The sequence below is a fragment of the Castor canadensis genome, chromosome 8 (assembly GCF_047511655.1).
Source record: "Castor canadensis chromosome 8, mCasCan1.hap1v2, whole genome shotgun sequence".
NCBI classification, from domain to species: domain Eukaryota; kingdom Metazoa; phylum Chordata; class Mammalia; order Rodentia; family Castoridae; genus Castor; species Castor canadensis.
This window is the reverse complement of record NC_133393.1, coordinates 158236535-158245851: the sequence shown is the minus strand read 5'-3', so window position 1 is coordinate 158245851 and position 9317 is coordinate 158236535. Positions and strand designations below refer to the sequence as shown.

Here is a 9317-nt window from a genome sequence, read left to right as displayed (position 1 = left end):
CAGATGGGAAAACAGAGGCTAGGGAAAGCAAAAATGACAGGCCACAGGCAGCTGAGGTGGGCGATCACAATCTGAGCTCAGTCCAGGGATGGGAGGCTGTGCTGGAGGGGCCAAGGCAGAGGCTTTTGCAATTCTCTGTGCTGGGCACTGTCAGCATGGGGCTGGAGGCAGAGGAGGGCTCTGGCCAGGGAAGAGTGCCCAGGGGAGAGGGCTGGGAACAAGGGCTTAGGAAAAGAGCATGTCAGGGGCAGGAGGAGAGCTGGGGCCAGCAGGAGTGAGGGAACCTCAGCCAGGTCTGACTCCCTGAAGTCCCTCCCGGGTATGACTTGGGCTCTCACAAAGATGACTCTGGCCTGTATGGGTGGGCATGGAGCCCCTCAGTGAGACCTGGGTGGGAGCAACGTGGGGCAGGCCTGGCCACCAAGTCACCGGCATATGGATCAGGGCAGTCATCAAACCAGCCCTGCCATGGCCAGCTCAAAAGCTCCGGAGGGTACTGGCTGGCTTCCTGTGAGCTGAGGGTGGGGTGGACAGAGCCAGGGGCGGGGTTGGAGACTGGGTTTCGTCCCCACCCAGGGCTCAGGCTAGATTTGGCTTCCTTGTGGGGCTGTCAGCCTCCAAGCCTCTCCCCACTCTCTGCTCTGTGTCTGTGTCCCCATCTCTGCATCTCTGACCGGGGGAAGGTGGCTGGGTGCTGGCTTGCCTGTCCTGCTCCCTGACCCAGCCTTCAAGGCTCAACCACTCCTGCTTGGCCACCCCCAGCTGAGCCAACACCTCCGGCAGGTGGCTGCCTGCCCACTATTCTGTGATGCCCATGACGCAGGCTGGGGCCTGTTCTGCCTGCCTCCTGGCTGGGCTTCAGTTCACAGTGTCCACGTGAGAGGCATGGACACACACACAGCGTGGCTGTACCCTGTCAGACTGGCTCTGCTTGGTCAACCTTGGTCTGTGTAGGGCTCATGAGTCCTCATGTCCTCCAGCCCCCAGCCCCTGTCCTGGTGACCTGCGGTCTCAGTTTTCTCACTCGCAAACCAGGCAGTACTGCCCACCCTGACATTCTTGTGGAGTTGGTTATGAGGAAATACTGCACAGCTGGGGTGGGGGCAGGGAAGAGGGCAGATCTCAGGCCCGGGAGACTGTAGGGTCCACCAAATGCAGCTGAGTGGGGCGAGGTCATGGAAGTGCTGCCCTCCTACCACGCCACAGCCTGCCCCACCAAGAGCTCTTCCAGCCATGGGGAATGCAGGCAGACCCTCCTTCCCTGAGCCCAGCCCACAGGGCCTGGGAAGGAGCTGGCACAGCCCCCGGCGCGTGCACGTGTGTGTGTGTGTGTGTGTGGTGTGTGCATAGCCTGCCCAGCAGGGCAGCCTGCCCAGAGGACCTCCAGCAGCTCCTACGGGAGGCTGTCACTTTACTCCTCAGTGTGGGTTAGCTGGCTAAAGGATTTATCACCAACCTGGTACCTCTCCAACAGCCTAGCTCAGACCTCTGCTGCCCTGCCCTTCCATCCTCTGAAGTCGGTGTGACCCTGCTCTGCACAGTGGGGCCACTGCGTCACGCCTGAGGGGGCTTCAGGGCACGTGCCCCACAGCGTGCCAAGTGGCCCACAGACTGGTGGACGGGATGAGTATGAGCCTGGGGCCACGTCAAGAACTGTAGGTGGAGACTGCATGTGTCATGCCCACGTGTGGGACAGCTAGGGAGGGACAATGGAGGAACAGTGGGCAGCACAGGCTCGAGGGACGGTCACCAGGTGGGATGTGGGTTGGGTCAGGGTTATGGGTCTGAGTAGAGAGTGTGCATGGAGGTCTAGGGCAAGGTGGGGCCATATTGGCAGGGGGTCGAGGGGCAAGGGGTGAGGGGGTGAGGCAGTATGGATGGGCCAGAGGGGCGGGGTGGCCGGGGACACAATGGGCCCTTGTCCCGTGCTGGGCTCCAGGCGCCCTGAGCAAACACACACCCTGTTCCTGCCGCACACCGTGTCCCCAACCAGCCATGGCTCAGGGCCAGCGGGAAGGCTGCCTGGCCAGGACACGCGCCACAACGCCTTGGCGCCTGTGGCCTCTGGAGAACCTCCGAGGGGCGTCCAGGGGGTCACTCCTGCTGGGTGCTCCCCCAATGGTCGCTTCACCACATTCAGGGGCTCTGGAGCCCTGTGGGGGAGGGGCCTCACCACATCCAGTCCTGCAGGACCCCCTTCCTTCTGTTGGCCTCTGGTCCTGGGCTTTCTCTGGATACTTCACTTGTGACAGAGGCCAGGCCCGTCAGGGCCCAGCCCAGTCCCTGTTGAGGGCCTTCCTGGGCTGAGGCCCTCTCTGGGCTATGAGTGACCAATCACAGCAGGTGACCCTCCCAGGGCTTCTGCCCCCACCCTAGCTCTCTCCCAGCCCTGCCCCACCACAGGGTGGATGGGTCCCAGCCTGTACTGAGAAGAGCCCCAGGCAGGGCTGGGGCTCTGCAGTGACAGAGTCCTCCCTCAGAGTCCTGGGCAAAGGCTATGAGGAGTCCCCCAGGGCTGGGTTTCTATCTGGGGGAGTTGTGGACCTTGGACTCCCCTGGGCTGGAGACAGGGCTACACCAGGTGCAGGGACTGGGGACTCTAGCACCCCCACATCAGTAGCTGAGTGCCGTCCGCGTCTCTCTGGCAGCAGTAGGGGCTGCCTGTTTACACTGCATGAGATCCCAAAGGCAGGTTGCTACCTGGTGACAGCGTGCATTGATTGAGGTGGGAGAACACTGGAGAGACAGAAACAGCCGCAGGAGCCGCAGGACACACACACTGAGAGCCACCAGGGCCCTGGGTCTCCTGAAGCAGCGTGTGCTGAAACTCCTGCCAGGGACCTCCTGGGACCCTCAAGTACAGGCAGGCTCTTGGGGAAGATCTAGGTAGCCCTGTCTGCTGGGCAGCTCTATTAGTAGAGCTGTCATCTGCTAACGGGACTGCTGGTGGACCCAGCTGGGCAGTCTCTCAAAGGGGCAGCTGCTGAGGGCTCCTATCCCCTCCCCAGGTGGGCTTCCCTCCAGGTAGGAGGAACGCTACCTGGCTTTATCTTGAAACCATCTGTGCCACTTGCCCCTCCCTAACCAGGTGCACTGGGCACTCTGCTGGGCCCTTAGGATGGCAAAAGAGCCTCTGTGGCTTGGCCAGTGTCCCAGTGCCATCTCCCATGGCCCCACATGGCACTTGGGTCCAGGGACCAACCAAGCCCAACGTAGGAGCCCAGCACTGGCCAGGCACTGGGACACTGGCTCCCTGCCCGCCTGGCCACCTGAGCCTGTGTCCCGGTCCCAAGGAAGGGTGAGAGGCCTGGGACCCCTGCCACACCACTGGTGTTGAGAACATGTGGTCATGCTGAGGGCAGAGCTGGGCAGAGGTCAGGCTGGGCACTGAAGCTGCGACAGCCCCACCAAAGTCAAAGGCCAAGCCAAGTGAGGTGCGGGCCTCTGTGGTGAAGGGATGTCCCTCAGCTGGTACTGATGGCAGAGGGGAGATGGCCCACAACCCAATGCAGCAGACCCCAAGCGAGGTTGGGAGGGCCTCAGGAGGAGCATTTGCATGACAAGTGGGTTCCCAGGAATTTCTTGCGCACATTGTGTGTCTGTGAGAGAGGCTCGCGGGTGTCCACGCCCCCACAGGCTCACAGCACCCATCTGCATTAGGCCTCAGGGCCAGACCCCAATTCAGAGCCACCCTGAGCCGGGTCATTCTCACCGGGTGTCCCTACCTCATCAGAGGCCTGTCCCCTGCCTACCTGTGGCCCATATATCACCAGACCCCTCCGCCCCGCCAGCCCTGGTGGCCTGCTGAAGTCCAGCTCTGGGCCACAGCTGGGGTTCAGGCCCCACTGGGCCTCAGAGCATGTCTGTTGGGAGGACCGGGTCCTTGCCCAGCTTGGGGATCAGGGAGGGTCAGCCTCCTAGGCCCAAGGACATCACTGCCAAATGCCTCAGTGTTTCTGCAAGCTGGTGGAGGGCTCTGCAGGGCAGCAGGACAAAGCATCTGCTGACCAGAGCCAGTCCTTTTCTGTCACCCTGCCATCCCTGTGGCACAAAGGATCAAGCCCTATCCTGTGGGTCTGCAGGGGTGTGGGCAGGTGTGGACTCTGGGAGGCACCAGGGCTTCCTCCCTTCTGGGAGGCTGGGAAGACCCTGGGCAGGGGCAGAACTTGGGGACAGTGGTGGAGGGACATCTGCCTGTGTGGGGGTAACTGGTAGGTGCAGAGAGGCAGGTCAAGGAGGCCCAAGAGGTGCATGGCATCTGAGGCCAGAGGGGAGGTGGAGCCCATGGTGTCCTGGCGCCTGTTAGGACCCAGATTCGCCAGCACCTTTGTGCTCCCCAAGGCTGGGGCAGGTGGAAGGGCCAGCAGAAGATGGGGAGATATGCTCGAGGAAATCCCTTTTAAAAAACGCACATGGGGCTGGAGGTGTGGCTCCAGCAGTAGCTCCTCTGTAGCAAGTGCAAAGCAGTGAGTTCAAACCAAATATATTTTAACGCTTAGCTTGCTAAATGCATCACGTGTGCCCAAAAAAACACAGAGCATGTTGTGTGGTTAAACAGTGGTAATGACAGTGGACCCTTGCCAGGACCTGATCTCCCGTGAGCTGGCCCCTCAGAGGAGGGTTTGTTGATGGAACCCTAACTCTCCTTTATCCCTGCAACCCTTTCGCGGAGGGGCAAGTTTCAAGCTGGCAAAAGGAGGCTCTCCAGGCAATCATCTTTTCCCCCCTCCATTCTGCATCCAACTCTTCTTGACCCTGCGGGTCAACCAGCTGCTCAATTTTCACAGGCCAATTCGCAATGAAAATTCAGGATCTCTTGTTCAAAAAACAGGAAAAAAATTGACTTGGGAGCAGTGGCTCGTACCTGTAATCCCAGCTACTCAGGAGGTGATCACAAAAAGTTAAGGAGCCTGTGTCAACCAATAAAAAGCAGGGTGTGGTGGCTGGCACCTGTCACCCCAGCTACTCAGGAAGTGTGTAAATAGGAGGATTTCCATCCAGGTCAGCCCAGGCATAAACAGGAGACCCTATTAAAAAAAAACTAAGGCAAAGAAAATGGGTGTGTGGCTCAAGTGGTAGAGCACCTGCCTAGCAAGTGCAAGGCCCTGAGTTCAAACGCCAGTATTGCCAAAAAGGGGGGGCAGGAAAAAGTAAGGTTATAGGAACTAAAATACAAAGCTTTCCCCTTTTTCCATGGTCTCACCCATCATGATGTTAGTAAAGAAAGACGGAAATGTGGGAGCACGATTGTTTTGTTGTTACTTTATATCGTACAAGGGGGGTTCACATGCCAATGTCCGAGCCAGCGTCACTGAATCACACAGCTCTCTTCCTTGCTCATCCTGGCACACATTGCTTTCTCGCCAGACTCCTGGAAATGCCACGCCAAGCTAATCCAGCTGTTTTCTTTTCATTGTGATAAAATACGACAGCGTGAGGGTTGGTGTTTAACTATTATTTAGTGTACTGTTCAGTGACGCCTGCCACATCCAAATGCAGCCATCACCACCATTGTCCCTAGAACATTCTCAGAACCTCAAACCCAAACTCTGTCTCCATTAAACCACTCTGGATCCCAACCTAGCCCTGCACCTGCTAAACCTTCTGTCTCTGTGCACATGCCCCGCTATGTGCCTTGGTGACACAGCGTTTTCCTTTTGCAGCGGCTTCTTTTACTGAGCACAAGGGCCTTAAGGTTCATCCACAGCTATCTCTTGCCAGTTTCCTTCCTTTTTTAAGGCTGAATCATATTCCACTGTATGAAGGGGCCATGTTTTGTCATCCACTCATCCGTCCTGGACCGTGAGTCACTTCCACACTGTGGCTAGGGCAGATGACAGTCCTGTGAACATGGTAGGCAAGAGTGCTTGAGAGCCTGATTCCGTTCTGGTGGGTGTGGACCCACAAGAGGACTCGCGGGTCACAAGGTACCGTATCTGAATGTGCCCCCAAAGTTCACGTGTTGGAAGTCTGATCCCAAATGAGTTCTGTTGGAAGGTGGAACCTGAGCCTGGTTCCCAGGATGGTTGATGCCCTCACCACAGGATGGGCTCCCAAGAGAGAGTGAATTGGACCCTCCTACTCACTGGCTCCCACCCTCTCCCTCCTTCTAGTTTTCTTCTCTCTCCTCTCTCTCTTTCTCTTTCTCTCTCTCTCTCTCTCTCTCTCCCCCCCTCTCTCCTTCTTTTTCTCTTCCTCCCTTCCTCTCTTTCTCTCCCCCTCCTCCTCCCTCTGCCCCTCTCTCCCCCCTTTTCCTCCCTCCTCCTTCTTTTTTCTCTCTCTCTTCCTTCTCCCTCCCCTTCCCTCTCCCTCCCCCTCTCCCTCGTGCCCTTTGCCCTCCATCCTGGACAACATAGCAAGAAGGCCATTGCCAGAGTCCAGCCTCCTGGATATTGGACTCCTTGGCTTTCAGACCCATTAGCCAATGTTTCTACTCACAGATTACGCGGCGTCAGGCGCAGTCTAGCAGCTCAGCACAGAGACAAGTGGGACTCTGGCTGCATTTTAAGCAGCAACGGCGGCCACAAGAGGTGGCAAGGGCTGCAATTCCTCCATGTCCTGCCACTTGCTGTTGGCCGTTTTCTGATTGCAGCTGTCCATGGGAGTGAGGTGGGGTCTCACTGTGGCTTTGACATGAGGCGCAGGGTCTCCCTGCCCGACGGCTCTGATGGCTCTGCCCGCCTGGGCCCCCGCCTCTCATCTTCCCTCCGTAGCTGGACATGGAGAGAACCCACCCCCTTCTTTTATTTACTTTTTGGTGCTGAGGGTTGAACCCAGGACCTCTGCCACTGAGCTACATCCCCAGCCTACCACCCCTTCCTTCTGCTCTGTCCCTCCCTCTCTAAACCCTCTTCTTGGTGCCCCTACCTCATGGACTCCCTCCCTTATCATTGCTTCCCCTCCAGAGTAACAAACTGACCATCTCCCATCTTGACAGTCATCCCTGGACCCCAGCTGTAGGCTTCTAGGCCAGACTTCTCCCAGGGTGGCTGTGACACTTTCTCTTCCCCAGACGTGCTGTGCTGGCTTTCACGTTGCCCGTGTGGCAGCACACAGATCCTGGTCCCTCCTTCCACCCCCTTGCTGGGGCTGCTCTCTCACCATCTCCCATTCCCCTTCGTTCCATGGGCAGATGTTTCTGGCCTGGGCTTGAGGCTTCTCCCTCCACCTCAAGCATGGAGGACCCATCGTCCTCCATGGGCTCTGGCCCATCTGTTCCAGAACTGCCCTCCCTGGTGTCCCACTGAGAGTCCAGTAGCGGCTCAAGGGGAAGCACCAACACCGAGTTCTGGATTTGCAGCCTTCATCTTCCCCACCACTGCAACAGGTGACCTGTTGGTTTTCAGAGCTTAGCATGTACCTATTTATCTGACAGCTTTGGGGACAGTCTGAAGCCTGACTGTGGTTTGCCTTCTTTCTCTGCCTCAAGGTCCCCACCAGGTGTATGAAACCCAGGGGTGAGCTGGGCTGACATCTAGTCAAAGGGTCACAAGTGCACCTTAGGGCCACAGAACACAGTTTGCATATGATAAAAAGCAAGTTCTCACAGCAATTCTGATCCAAAGGAGGGGTGGGATTCCCTCAGCACCTGGTGAGCACTGAGACCTTTGTCAGGACCTGAGCCTCACCCCAAGGATGTGCTGGGGGACCAAGTTCTCTGTAGCTCATGCCTACCCAGGTCTCCATGGGGGACTCTACCAGCTGCTGCAGGATCCGGGACTCTGGGGAGCTCGCACCACAGCTGTGGAGTTCGGGGGCTGAGGCTACTCTCTGGTGTGCTGACCACCTAGGACCCCCAGATCCCCTCTATTGGCAGAGACTGTAGAAGCTCAGGACTGTCATGGAGAGAGCCTGGGGCTGAGGATGGGGCTGGGGAAAGTAGGACCCAGGAGGCCTGGACAGGCCCCACAGTGAGTGGGAAGGGACCCAGCCTAGGCCAGAACCTGGAAGATCCTAACAGGGACCTGACACTGGACACTAGGGGTCACCAGCTTGGGCACCCCAAAGGCAGGAGTCCTAATTAAGGAGAAGACCCTCCCTCTTGACACATCAGGGGTCCTTCATTAAAGACCCAGGGCCTGAGGGCTCCAGCACTCCCAGTTCTACCCACTCATGGCGAAAGAGCACTGAGCCCAGGGCCCATTCCGCAAGAGACTGCAGCTATGACCTGGCCCAGCCCAGGGAGACAAAGGTTCAGCCCTGGAGTGGGGTGGAGGACACAGATTGTGAGCTGGGTGCCTCAGCAATCAGGGACCAGACAGACATCAGGGGAGCCCACAGCCTCCACCCATTCCCAGTCCCAAGGGCAGCTACTGCTTGGGGTCCCACACTTTACGGTGATTTTTAGGGAAACTGATTTTCAGGCAAGGTGTTCAAATTGTCCCGGGTGGTTCTTTGAGGGGGTGACGTTCAAGTGCCTGAGGATGCCTTGCTAGCTCTGGAGTACATAGCAGAGCCACCATAGGGGTCTGCCAGCTAGACACTGGTGAGGCTGACTCCAGGTCCAGGGGCTCTGTGGGCAACCACGGATCCCCACCCACTCAGGGTGTCTCACCACAATGAGTGGTGCCTGGGGCTGAACCCACTCCTCAGAGACCTAGCCTGGCCTGGCGCGGCTTTGCTCACCTCTGGGCAGAGGAGTCCTGGGGGGCTGCCCTGCAAATCAGCCTGTGTCCACTGGTCCTTGCACCATCATGAATGAGGCCCACATCAGGGACCCCATGGGGTCAGCTCCAGCTTTGTAACCTCAGAAGCCAGAGGCAGTGGCCTCAGCCATCTGGGAACTGCCTGTGATTCTAGTTATACACATAGCAGGTCTGATGCTCCTCCCCGCTTACACTCTGGCCTCTGGTGTCTGGGAAGGTGACCTTGGGGCTCTATGCATGGGGCCTGGGTGTCCACAGTGAGCACTGTGAGGGCTGGGAACCAATCCACATGTATACACATTCACACACTCGTTCATTCACTCACTCACTCATTCACTCACTTGTCCATTCACTCACTCACTCACTCGTTCATTCACTCGTCCATTCACTCACTCCTTTCCTGGGTACTGACTCCAGCCAGATCACTGCATACAGGGAGGGAGTGGGTGGCTGTTTAAACAGGTGGGTCCCCTCATTTGCTCACCATTAAACAGACCTTTCCCGGAGCCTGTGGGTCTGAAGCACTGCATGGGTCCACTGGATGGGCAGACACACGGACAGATGGACAGGTGGATGGACACATGGTGGTCAGGCCCCTTTCTTTTCCTGGACACATACAACTGCCCCTGCTGGTCCAAGGTCCCTTCTGGCTCTGCCTTCCTTCCTTCCCTC

General features: G+C 57.9%; 1 long non-coding RNA gene across 1 annotated transcript; it reads right to left on the bottom strand.

Annotated features, from left to right (window-relative positions):
- Window positions 1-4698: 4698 nt before the first annotated feature.
- LOC141425870 (uncharacterized) lies at window positions 4699-9106 on the bottom strand. Its single transcript, XR_012451060.1, has 3 exons — window positions 8626-9106; window positions 6439-6713; window positions 4699-5842 (listed from the first exon to the last, which is right to left on the bottom strand). It is a non-coding gene; the product is annotated as an uncharacterized lncRNA (long non-coding RNA).
- Window positions 9107-9317: the final 211 nt, after the last annotated feature.